Genomic DNA, 13,886 nt, shown 5'->3' on the forward strand with positions numbered 1-13,886 from the left:
AAATTTTCTCTAAGCTACATTAAACTCTTCCTTTCTATATCTCTTTCATCTGCCTATATTTAGCTTTACTATTTACAGTTTTTTAAAAAATTTGATGGCAGAGAAACAGAAGAAATAAAAATGCTGGGCCCTTTATCTAAATCCTAAAAATTATTAAACCTTTAGTACGAGCTCCCAGAGTGTTATGAGAATTAAATTACATAATGAGGGATGACCAGCACAGTGCTCTGTGTCTTACTCTGTATCAGGTACTCATAGTACCTGCTTAATAAGCATTGCATTAGTACATGTGTACATGTTGTTTTTTAAATACAGGCTTATTCAGACATTGCTGCCTTTTGTTTCCTCTGTAAACTTTAAAGAGCCAACAAAGACTATAAAACTTTAGGATGGAGATGAGTTGTCCTTATTTGTACCAGAAGTATTTGGTTGTGACAAGAGTGCTAAGCGTAAGGGACCCTGGGCTTTGCCTGCTTTCTCCGATGTTAATAATGCTCCAAGGGGGAGAAACAACAGCATTGACAGGGGACTTGTTTAAAACACTCACTCTTGGACCCTTTTCAAACCTGCAGAATCACATTACATAAAGTGGGGCCAAAATTACCAGGTGATTTATAAGCTCGTTAAAGCTTGAGAGGCAATGCTTAGCTTAGTGGTTATCAGCCCAGGCTTCTCATGAGGATCACATGGCCAATTTGCAGAAATCTCTTGTGACCTCCCCACAGCTTCTGTTTATCATTCTCGGTGGAAGCATCTATCATGTTTTAATGAAGGGCCTCATGTGACTCTAAGGTTAGGCTAGAATCAGGTATGAGGCCTTCAAAATACATTCACGAGAGTTAAGCTCCACTTTTGGACTAAAGGGTGGTCACAGGGCCAGTTCTGTTTGGGTTTAGTGGGGACAGGTCAGTGTGGTGTATATTTCTATTACTGTAGCAGAAATTGCTAGTGTCCCCTGGCAGGGGAGGTCACCTGAGGACAGGAAAGGAGAAACTTATATTTTCAGCTTCATGGAGCATCTCATTTTTCCTGAACCTCTTCTGTTTTAAAGGACAGAAATGGGTGGACTTTTTCTGTCTTTTTCTGCCAGTTGATGTCATACTGGCAGGTAAACACCTTTAAAAGCATATCCTTCAGATGCAGGTGTAATTTGTCCAGAAAATCTCATCTGAGAAGGAATTCCAGAGAAGGGGAGAAAGAAAAAAAAGGCTTTTCTTCAGGTAAACCTGTGTCAGATGAAGACCTGTGTCCACTCTGCCTCCTGGACTGCCATGCATTTAGTACTTGCAAACCTTTACTTTTCTACTTGTATTTTTCCTCCCTAATAAGTTTGATTTAACTACTTGTTAAAATTCTTATGATAGTCAAGGGTCTCTGAAAAATATTTCTTTCCTATATTCCAGAGCCATCTCTGCATTCTGTACATCATAGCTTCTTATATGTCACGCAGGATTCTCAGCAAGGATTTATGATCTGCAATAGTAAAAATGTTCCTTTTGTGGCTATTGAACATGGAAAGATGTGGATACTCGAGATTTCTATTGGGGAAAACTGTGGTCCTTAGTAAAGATGGACAACATGTAATGTTGAGGCTCTATCTGTGTGTTCCATTAGCTCTATGCAGAACAGGATTAAGAAAATGCTTATTAAAATGGGATGGCATTTATTACCCAGAAAGTTCTGAAAAAACTTATTAGGAGATACCTGCTCTCTAGGGTGCTAAATGAAGCCTACTTAAAATTACTACTAAAAATTACAGAACATAGGAGTTATCTGGATGTTGAAGTTTGCATAAAACTGATGTTTCTTTATGGTTAAATTCAGACTATAATTTAGGTTTTTTGGGAAGAAATATTTCAACAGTGATGCTGTGCTCTCCTGTGTGCATTAGCACATCATAAAAATTTGTCCTCGTGCAGTTAATGGTTAATGATTCACTTGGTGAAATAGCTCTCTGACAGATTTTTTTCACTATAGGGTTAATTATTTTTCTCTTCATTATTAAGTGTCTTTATGCAGCTGATGTGCATAAACCATCACATTTAATCTGGCAGCTGTCCTTTTTTCTTATTTTTTCTTACTTATTTCTCTTTGGAAAATGAAGGCTTTTATCTTTGCTTACAGGCTAAAAAACTGGGAAAAACACAGGCTCTTCCACTTACTGGATGTTTGACAAAATATCCTTCTTGGGCCAAAAACATTGGCATTACTGGTGAGCTTCTTAGAAATTAAAAAAATCAGCCAAGTGCGGTGGCTCATGCCTGTAATCCTAGCACTTCGGGAGGCTGAGGCGGGCAGATCACGTGAGTTTGGGAGATCAAGACCAGCCTGGCCAAAATAGAGAAAACCCCATTTCTACTAAAAATACACAATTATCCAGGGATGGTGGTGCAGCCTGTAATCTCAGCTACTCAGGAGGCTGTGGCAGGAGATTCGCTTGAACCTGGGAGGCAGAGGTTGCAGTGAGCCAAGAACGCATCACTGCACTTCAGCCTGGGCAACTAGATCGAAATTCCGTCTCAAAACAAAACAAAATTTGAGAGGTGCCTTCTAACTCAACATGTCTTTTCCATCTGAAAAATATTCACAACTCATTCAGTATGATGTAAATATAGCACTCAAAAATGTACATGTTCATGTTCATGCCCTTAATTTTATACTTTATTATATGGAAAAATATATGAAATGATGTTGTGGATGTTATGCTCCTCTTTTTTTCTTAGAGTGAGAGAATATATTAGAGAATATTTCTGTGTTGAATATTATTTTATTGGATAATTTTAGTCCTATAAGTCAGAATCACTTCCCTTTACTCTCTCATTTCACCTTAAATCAAATTAAAAATTCCACCAATGGCGACTTGGTAAAAATATGTGTGTGTGTGTATGTGTGTGTGTGCATGTGTGTATGTGTGTGTGTGTGTGTGTGTGCATGTGTGTATGTGTGTGTGTGTGTGTTTCAGGAACCATTGCAATTTAGAGATGTAGCCATAGAATTCTCTCTGGAGGAGTGGCATTGCCTGGACACTGCACAGTGGAATTTATATAGGGATGTGATGTTAGAGAACTACAGACACGAAAGCCCCTTTTGTGCCCTGCGACATGCACAATAGCTATCTCTTCTGGCAATTGGAGATTGTTGAGGACACAAGCAATTAGCTCTGTATGAACTAAATCTTGGCCTCTACTCTTGATAAGACCCCTCTTCATCCAAATTTTCCCAAATGTGTGTGCCACCCCAAAGGCATACTTACAGTCAGTATAGATAGTTCCTTGTTGGCAAAGGCATACTTACAGTCAGTATACCTTTGGCTTTGTAAATGTCCTAAAGCTTGGCTGAGTGCAAACAGTTCACATGTTTGGGCAGACCAATCATTAGGCAGCCTTCCTGATTCTATTTCTTCAAGCGTCTCTCCATCAATCACTGAATACCTGTTATGTCTTTTCCTCTCAATCACCTGGGAAGACCCATCTATGAATAAGTGCCACCCTGTCTTGAAGGGAGTTTCTCCTAAGTCTGATCAAACTTTTGTATGGTAGTCAATCAGATCTAAACATACATGCTCTCATTTCAAGTTTGGATCCTCTGTTAAAAATCTTGCTGGATTAAGTGAATTATCAGTGGTAGTAAACTAATATTTTCTATTAGTCTAAATCTAGGTACGATATCCTCAATTGATATTAAATCATCTTTTTCCAGTAAGATAGCCTCATATTTTAAAATTATTATTTTCTTTTTTTTATTAATTTTTGCACACAAAACAATAAACATTTTCTAAAAATACATACAAAAAGATGCATATCAATCATATTAGAAAGGTTGCACATGGGAAGACGGGGAATAGAAATGGGGGGTGGGAATTAAAGAAAATAAATGAGAGAGGGACTTTGTATGGATCAATGATAATAACTCAATCCTCTATTTGACAAAGAAGAAGGAGAAGGAAGAGGAAGAAAAACAGTGGGATAAAGGATCAGAAAGGGAAGAAAATAGTAAAAATTAGAGTATGACTCCAGGGTAGACCTGTTTTGTTGTCGCTGGGTTGGTTGGTTAGTTTGTCTGTTGTATTTTTCATATGTTTTGCCATGTTGGCCAGGCTAGTCTCGAACTCCTAGCCTCAAGTGATCAACCCGACTCGGCCTCCCAGAGTGCTGGGACTACAGGCGTGAGCCACCACGTCCAGCCCCCACATTGCTTCTGGCCTCCGTGGTAGACCTCCCAGATGGGGCGGCCGGGCAGAGGCGCTCCTCACTTCCTCCCAGACGCGGCGGCCGGGCACAGGCGCTCCTCACATCCCAGACGGGGCGGCCAGGCAGAGGTGCTCCTCACATCCCAGACGATGGGTGGCCAGGCAGAGGCGCTCCTCACATCCTAGACGATGGGCGGCCGGGCAGAGGCGCTCCTCACATCCCAGACATGGAGGCCGGGCAGAGGCACTCCTCACCTCCCAGACGGGGCGGCCAGGCAGAGACGCTCCTCTCTTCCTAGACGGGGCGGCGGCCGGGCAGAGGCTGCAATCCCAGCACCCTGGGAGGCCAAGGCAGGCAGCTGGGAGGTGGAGGCTGCAGCGAGCCAAGACCAAGCCACCGCACTCCAGCCTGGGCAACACTGAGCACCGAGTGAGCGAGACTCCGTCTGCAGTCTCAGCACCTCAGGAGGCCGAGGCGGGCAGAGCACTTGAGGTCAGGAGCTGGAGACCAGCCTGGCCAACATGGCCAAACCGCGCCTCCAGCCAAAGGAGAAAAAGCAGGCAGCGGTGGTGGCGCGCGCCGGCAATCCCAGGCAGCCCGCATGCCGGGGCAGGAGAATCTTGGGAGCCGGAGGTAGGGAGTCTGCAGCGAACTGAGTAGATTCCAGCCTGGGCCACAGAGGGAAGAAAAGAAAGCTAGAAAGGAAGGAAGGGAAGGAAGGAAGGAAGGAAGGAAGGAAGGGAGGGAGGGAGGGAGGGAGGGAGGGAGGGAGGGAAGATATTTTAAAATTCTTGAGTCAGTGATCCACCTCCCTGCTTTCTGATTTAATATAGTTCTAACTTGGTGGGGAGGGCTTACTGTTAAATTTCCTCCAAAGGTTACCTTCCTACTTTCTTTGATAATACTGCTGTAGCTGCGATGGATTGGATACACTGGGGCCACCTATGAGTGAGTGGGTCTAAGACCTTTGACAAGAAGGCCATGGGCTGTCGGCGGCCTCCATGTTCTTGGGTGAGAATTCCTACGGCTATCCCATTATTTACATTAATGAAAAGGTGAAATGGCTTTTCTAGGGAGGGTAGAGCTAGAACAGGGTGGCTATGAGCATCCCTTTCAATTCCTCAATTTGCTGGATTTCTTGGGAAGTCCACAAGAAATTATCAGCCTTCCACTGGGCAAGTTTCTCATATAGAAGTTTACTCTTTCATGCATATGAGTCAAATCCATAAATGACAATATCCAATTAGTCCCAAAAATTTCCTGAGTTCTTGTTTAGTTTGAGGCAAGGGTAGGGAAACAATTGTCTTTCAAGTCCTATTTTTCATTTACCTGCACTGATTAGGTAGAAAGGTGATAAATTCACATTTAGGTCCCACCTCCAAATTTATCAAGAGCTCCTGGTGGGACTCAAAAGAAGTGGGGCCCCTGACTCCCCTATTGTTCCTCAAAAGTCATGAGTGAGAGTTTCTCTCTCTCTAGTTCAGGACACTCCTTCTTGAAGTGGCGTGTTTTTCCACACTGGTAACATCTATCTTGTCCTTCTCCCTTCTCAGTCTTAGCATTCTCTGCCCTTGCACCTATATACTCCTTAGGGGACTTATTAGTTGAGGACCTTGGCCCTCCAGATGGAGGCTTGGGTCCTCTTAAGACGGGTCTAGGCCCTTTATAATCTCTGGCACCTTGGAAGCCCTGCTGAGAGATATATGGATTTGGAGCCATCTGCTGGAAGGTAGATAACACAAGTTTTGTCTTTTTTTTTTTTTGTTTTTCCTCTTGTCTTCTGACATATACCTTTTGAGCCTCCCTAAGCAGTTCACTCAGGGGACGGTCCTCCCAATTTTCTATTTTTTGTAATTTTCTTGAAATTTCTGGCCAACGTTTAGTAACAAAGTGAAGTTTTAACATTCCCTGTCCAACGGGATTTTCCAGATCAAGACCTGACTATTGTCTCATTTGCTCCCTCAATCTATCTAAGAACTTAGCGGGTCCCTCATCTTTTTCCTGTTGAATATCAAATGCTTTAGAAAGATTCTGAGTTCGGGGTACTGATTCTCAAATTCCTTTTATTATCATCTCCCTTAGATCTTGCATGTTTTCTCAGTGATTTGCATTGTTATTGTCCCACCGAGGGTCGTGGGTGGGAAATTTATGGTCCACAGGAGGAACATTTTGACCGGGTGGCTGCTCACGTTCCCAAACCGCCATAGCAGCCCTCTGAATCATACTTCATTCGTCCCCTGAAAAGAGGATGCCCAAGATGGATATCAACTCTGCCCAAGTGCGTATCTGAGGCCCTAAAAATTGATCAATTTGATCTGCTACTCCATAAGAGTCATCCAGTAGTGGCTTAAGCTCCTTTTTTTACATTCCAGACCTCTGAACTAGTCGAGGGAGCATTTACAAAGCCAATAGCCCCCCCGCCTTGTGGTACCTCTCTTAAAGGAAAGAAAGTTGGGTCTGGCTCTTTGGGTGTGGAGGGAAATGGAAAGTTTTGAATATCTGTTTTACATTGCTCTATTTCACGTTGAAGCCCCTTAAAGAGGGATACTAAATAGGTTGGGAGGGGGCAGGCTCACAAGATGGTATATTCTGCAGAGTTGGGATTGTAAGGAGGGAGGGCAATATGAGCAGAAGTACCACAAGCAGAGGATGGATCCACAGCAGCAGCTGGGGGAATAGAACAGGCTGGGGCACTGCCTGAAGCAGCTGGGAAGTAACCCGCAACCACAGCCGGAGAGGCGGCACAGGCTGCGGCGTAACCTGAAGCAGCCGGGGAGTAACCTGAAACCGCAACCTGAGGGACGGCACAGGCTGCGGTGTGGCCTGAAGCGGCTGGGGAGTAACCTGAAAGCACAGCCGGAGGGATGGCACAGGCTGGGGCATAACCTGAAGTGGCTGGGGAGTAGAGTAACCTGAAACCGCAACCGGAGGGACAGGATTAGGGGCAGCCGGAAGAGTGACGCAAACAGGGGAGGGACCTGAGACGGGAACCGGAGGGTCGGGATTAGGGGTGCTGAACGAAGGAAGATGATTTAGAGGATCCCACGTGTTAGGTGTGGATTGTCTAGGCATGGGAACTTCTTCCCTTTTTAGAAGGGTTGGCTTCTGACTTTCTCCCTCCGGAGTCTAAAGGGTAAAGGAGAACTGGTCCCTGATGCCAGCAGAGGGCGTAATTGATCGCTTCCTGGGAGACAGGGCTGTTATCATTAACATGTTCGATTAAGAGCTGACAAATCCAGGCCGGGCGCGGTGGCTCATGCTTGTAATCCCAGCACTTTGGGAGGCCGAGGCGGGCGGATCACGAGGTCAGGAGATCGAGACCACAGTGAAACCCCGTCTCTACTAAAAACACCAAAAAATCAGCCGGGCGTGGTGGCGGGCGCCTGTAGTCCCAGCTACTCGGAGAGCCTGAGGCAGGAGAATTGCTTGAACGCGGGAGGCGGAGCTTGCAGTGAGCCGAGATTGCGCCACTGCACTCCAGCCTGGGCCACAGAGCGAGACTCTGTCTCAAAAAAAAAAAAAAAAAAAAAAGAGCTGACAAATCCGCCCCTCATTAGACCCAAATTTTGGCCAGAAAAGTGAGGGTTTAAGGATGGGTTCTCAAGCCCAAATAAAACAACAATATTTTATCGTCTGCTATTTTCGTTTATACTTGGTTCTCTCATTATCTTTCCAATACTTTAGCATAAGCCCTAAGGGGCTATCAGAAGGAATTTCATCACTCTGGAGACACTTTAATTTTCCTGTTTTACTTGAAACATTCCCCATCTTAGGGATTATTTGGTTGTGGGGGGCCCAACCACTCCTGTTAGAGATTTCTACCCTCCCCTTTCCTGGAGGCTTACTGAGGCTTTGGGGAAAAGGCCCCAATCCAATCTGTCTGGGATTTCTACCCTCCCCGTTCCTCTTTGTCTACTCTGTTTGCTCCCACCTCTAGTTGATAGATTGCAGCACGAGACCGCAGAGAAGACTCACTCACTCCACACCACCACAGTACATAGCCCCATTCACACACTCTCAACCTCCAAATTATCCCATCCACCCAGGATATATTTTGTCGCCTTCATGAAGTCTCCTACCTTATTCTGTGCACAAGAATTACCTAGTCCTCTTATTGCCATGGTCTTGCAAGCCTCTCCTACCTGCTTTGCTGATAATCCACATTTATTAATCACAACGGGTGTGTCTTGATCTCCCTCACCCTAGGGCCACTGCAACTAGACAGTAGGATGCATCCACTCTGGGTGGGGTGACCCAAGGCTCCCTTCCTAAAGGAGAATATTTGAGCCACAAAGTCGGGCGCCAGAACTGTTAGGAATAACCCTCAAAATCCTAAGGAAATTGAACACTCAAACAAAGGATTCTTAGCAAAGCAATTTTACTTCTGCCCAGAAGGATGCCTCCTTGTCCGGTTGTCATGAGAGCACACCTGAACAAAGGGGCATGAGAGACTTTATTCCTGACGCAAGTCGTACTCCTCTACCTTTTCCCCATTGGCTGGGGTCGGGTCGTACAATCTAAACTAATCCCGGCTGGCTAAACACTTGACTTTTTTTTTTTTTTTTTTAGGTAAGTGAGCATGTAAAAGAAAATGGAGAGAAAGGGGAAAGGGGTGTCTGTAATGAGCTAGAAAGTTAGTCCTCTTTCCAAATAAGGAAAGGAATGTGAGCTGGTACTGATAACGTCTGGTACTGTGGTGTGCCTGGGTATCTAACAAAGGCAAAAAGGGGAAAAAAGGAGGAAAATGGTGGGGGATACTATGAATTAAAGAATAAAAGATTGATCAGATTATTTGAAGAGAAACCTCATCATATCCCACAAGGGTAAATTCTTTCTCTTTTTTTATAGAATGTTTTTTAGCAATTTATTATTTGCATAAAAGAGTTTCAGGATCAGTCGCGGTGGCTCACGTCTGTAATCCCATCACTTTGGGAGGCCAAGTCAGGTGGATCACGAGGTAGGGAGTTCAAGGCCAGTCTGGCCAAGATGGTGAAACCCCGTCTCTGCTAAAAATAAAAAAAATTAGCCAGGCATTGTGGAGGGAGCCTGTAATTTAACTAATCAGTAGGCCGAGGCAGAGAATTGCTTGAACCAGAGAGGCGGACTTTGCAGTCAGCCGAGATTGCACCACTGCACTCCAGCCTGGGAAACAGAGTGAGACTTTGTCTCAAAAAAAAAAAAAAAAAAAAGAGTTTCAGATCCCGTTTATTTGGAAAATCTTCAGAATTTGCTAATTTAGAAAAGAATTTCTTCAATATGTTTTATCTTAATCCAAACTTCCCACATTCCTGAGATGAACTGTATTTTTCACTCTAAATTAGTGGTAATTCCAGAAATTTAGCGGCATAAAATATTGTTGCCCCCACCTGAAAATCTAATTGCCACCACCAATTTTTGATTTAGTAGTACCAGGTAGTAGAATTAAGAAACCTACAAATTGAAAGTTTAGAAATTTCTGTATAAATACGTATTTTGGTATTAATTTACTAGAATATTTTATCACATCCTGTCTGCTTAGCACGTTACTAGCTTGTAATTGGAGAATATGAGCAAGATTCATGTTATTTATTCTTTTTTTTTTTGAGACGGAGTCTCGCTCTGTCGCCCAGGCTGGAGTGCAGTGGCGCAATCTCGGCTCACTGCAAGCTCCGCCTCCCGGGTTCGCGCCATTCTCCTGCCTCAGCCTCTCCGAGTAGCTGGGACTGCAGGCGCCCGCCACCACGCCCGGCTAGTTTTTTGTATTGTTAGTAGAGACGGGGTTTCACCGTGGTCTCGATCTCCTGACCTCGTGATCCGCCCGCCTCGGCCTCCCAAAGTGCTGGGATTACAAGCGTGAGCCACCGCGCCCGGCCATGTTATTTATTCTTAATGAAACAGATATTGTTGTCTCTAAGCCAGACCTGATCACCTGCCTTTAGCAAGGAGAAAAACCTTTGACTATGAAGAGACATGAGATGATTGCCAAACCCTCAGGTAGCTGCAAGTGAAAATGAATACAATAGATGACACAGATAAGAGGTCCCAAGGTCAAAGAGAAAGCCAGTCCTTAAAATGTGATTAGAGAAGCTGTGTCCCAAAGGAAATAGTTCCTGGGCAGCTGTTTTTTGTTTTTTAATTTTGCTCTCTCAAAGGGGTATCTTCTGTCTTATGCTTTTTTTTGTTGTTGTTCTGAGATGAAGTTTTGCTCTTATTACGCAGGCTGGAGTGCAATGGTATGATCTTGGCTCACCACAACCTCTGCCTCCCGGGTTCAAGCGATTCTCCTGCCTCAGCCTTCCCAGTAGCTGGAATTACAGGCATGCACCACCATGCCCGGCTAATGTTGTATTTTTAGTACAGAAGGGGTTTCTCCATGTTGGTGAGGCTGGTCTTGAACTCCTGAAAACAGGTGACTTATCCACCTTGGCCTCCCAACGTGCTGGAATTACAGATGTGAGCCACCATGCCCAGCCCTGCCTTATGCTTGTAAATTCTCTAAGGATTCTACTTTTCTTTCGGTGAGCTTCCTTCAGGTTTACACTGAAAGCCAAATTCCTCTTGACATATAAGACATATAAGAGACATATAAGAGACTGCACAATCTGGCTTCTTTTTCATTGTTTTTGGGACTCACAAATATATGCATGATTTTAAGAAACTAAAACTATTTTTTAAGGTTTTTTTTGCATCAGATTTGAAATGTGTGAGAGTAGTTATTTCTGTTGCATTTTTTTGTTCATTTTTCTGCACAGTCCACTATGTTATTACTATATAGTCTTGAAATATAGTTTGAAATTATAAGTATGGTATCCTTCTGCTTTGTTCCTTTTCCTCATGATTTCTTTGGCTATTCAAAGTTTATTTTAATTTCCTGTAAATTTTAGAATTGTATTTTCCATTACTGTGAAAAAAATACAACTGCAATTTAGATAAGAAGTTTATTCAATCTATAGGTCACTTTGGATAATATGGTGCTTTAATATTTATTCTTTCAATCCACAGACATAAAATATTTTAAAATTTATTTGGATCTTCTCTAATTTTTTATTGATTTTTTTATTGTAAAGACTTTTTACCTCCTTGGTTAATTTTTTTCTCAGAAATTTATTATTTAATGTTATAGTAAATAAGATTTTTTTCTTCCTCTTTTTTTTTTTTTCCTTTTGAGATGGACTCTCCAACTGTCACCCAGGCTGGAATGCAGTGGCACAATCTGGGCTCACTGCAACCTCCACCTCCTGGGTTCAAGCAATTCTCTTGCCTCAGCCTACCGATTAGCAGAGATTGCCGGTGCCTGCCATAACATCCAGCTAATTTTTATATTTTTAGTAGAGACAGAGTTTCACCTTTTTGGCCACACTGGTCTCAAACTCCTGACATCAGATGATCCACCCGCCTCGGCCTCCCAAAGTTCTGGGATTGCAGCCATGAGCCACTGTACCCAGCCTCTTTCTCTATTTTATCAGATAGTTTAAGTGAAGGAAACCATACATATACTTGTATGTTAATTTTATAATTTGCTAATTTACTGAGTACATTTATTAGACAGGTTTTAATATACTGCTTATGGTTTTTTAAATATAAAATTGTATAATCTGCAAACAGCAACTTTTTATCATTTTTCTTTAATTTCAATGGATTAAAAAATTTTTTTTGACTAATTCTTCTGCAACATACTTCCGGTGCTAGATTAAAATAGAAGCGTTGACAATGGGCACAGTATAGTTTTGTATTGCTGTCTGAAGTTGATGGAGCAAACACCTCTTCAAGTTTTCATGCACTGATTTTAGAAGATAAAGATCTTCTTTTGTTGGTCCCTTAGGATGATGAAATCCCCCCTGAATTTGTAGTGAAGAGAGGTTGTAGCTTGGTCACAAGGCTGCTGGGACTGCACTAGGGTCCACCTTTAGTTGGCTTGTTACAGGGGCTTGCGTAATTGTAATTCCCAGTTTATTTTTGGACAGACTGCAAATCTTTCAGGACTTTGCTCCATAGGGCAGACATAAGGAATGTTTTTGAAGTTGGTTCTGCATATGGTGGGCCTTGTGTCAGGATGTAGATGAATATGGCTTTCAGTGATTATTTTTTCAAGTAACTCTGTAGGTTTCTATGTAAGCAGGACTGGCCATGAACTATGGCTCAGGTAACTAAAACTGAGTCACTGAACCACTTCAGGCACCCCTGTAAAGGCCAAGGTCTGCAGGCCTGCCTACATGGCTGTAAATGTGTGCCTTCCTCCAGGTCTCTGGAATGGCAAGACCTCTGCCAGACTGTGGCTGGAGGAGTTTTGGATGATTACAGAGTAAGTTCAGAATTCTTTGTGGGACCAAGTTGGGTGAACCCTATCCTGGTCTGTAGCCAAGAACAGGGGTCCTGTAGTTTTCCACCTGAATGAGGGCCTGCCTTCTGAATAGAACACTTCTCAAACTTAAGCTTTAACAGAGTTTCACAACTCCCTCCCTGGATCTCAAATCTCTCATAGAGACACTTATTTTGGAGATGACATCCTGCTACATAACCCAGGCTGGTCTCAAAATCCTGGCCTGAAGCTGTTCTCCATCATTATTGTACCATGTAGCTGTCATTAGAAGTGTGAGCCATAATGCCTGGTTTTCTAATAAAGGCATTTATTTATTTCTCTGAGACTCACTCTCTCATTCAGGCTGGAGTGCAGTGGTGCCATCTCACCTCACTGCAACCTCTGCCTCCCGAGTTTAAGCAATTCTCCTGCCTCAGCCTCCTGAGTAGCTAGCATTACAGGTGTGTGCCACCACGACCACCATTTTTTTTGGTATTTTTAGTAGAGACAGGGTTTCACCATGTTTGCCATGCTGGTCTCAAACTCCTGACCTCGTGATCTGCCCATCTCAGCCTCCCAAAATGCTAGGATTAAAGGCATCAGCCACCATGTCCGGCCAATAAAAGCATTTTTGTCAGGGATAGCTGATGTTTTTTGCTGTAAGGGGATATAAAATTAGGGCACTTTTAATCTTTCATCTTACTGATGTCACTCTCCCTATACATTTTGACTTTCTATTTTCTGTTTCAAATTTGTCTGTAATTTCAGATTTAGATATTTAGGACAATATGCTAGAATTTGCATGTTATGCATGAAGTAAATTACATAATTAGTAGGAACTCCATATTTATCAAAATAGTTACTTATAAATTTAAGTTTGCTTCAGGCAAAAAGGAATTACAGGATTTTCATCTACTTTCTTCAGCCTATATCTAAAGAATAACATAGTTTATTTCCTAATATTTTCTTTCACATATCAGAGTGCCTAATCCTATTCTGCAAAGTATATTTTCTATGTTTAACAATTTAAGGCTATTCTTTGCTTCTAAAGTTGGATTGCAGCAGTTTCATTTTGTGTGAGAATAGCATATATTTTAAATATAACAAGTAACCCTAGTTTCTTTTAAATGCTTATTTATTAAAAGCTTCTCTTTAGAATCTTCTAATTTTTTGAAAAAAAAGAAAAGGTTTTGGCTGGGAGCGGTGGCTCATGCCTGTAATCTCAGCACTTTGGGAGGCCAAGGCAGGTGGATCGCGAGGTCAGGAGATCAAGACCATCCTGGCCTAACACGGTGAAACCCCATCTCTACTAAAAATACAAAAAATTAGCTGGGCGTGGTGGCGGGCGCCTGTAGTCCCAGCTACTTGGGAGGCTGAGGCAGGAGAACAGCATGAACCCCGGATGCGGAGCTTGAAGT

General features: G+C 42.9%; 1 pseudogene; it reads left to right on the forward strand.

The window, feature by feature from the left end:
• The first annotated feature begins 203 nt into the window (after positions 1–203).
• On the forward strand, positions 204–10,738 carry LOC105740307 (annotated as a pseudogene).
• The last annotated feature ends 3,148 nt before the right edge of the window (positions 10,739–13,886 follow it).

Source organism: Nomascus leucogenys, chromosome 10, assembly GCF_006542625.1.
Source record: "Nomascus leucogenys isolate Asia chromosome 10, Asia_NLE_v1, whole genome shotgun sequence".
NCBI lineage: Eukaryota > Metazoa > Chordata > Mammalia > Primates > Hylobatidae > Nomascus > Nomascus leucogenys.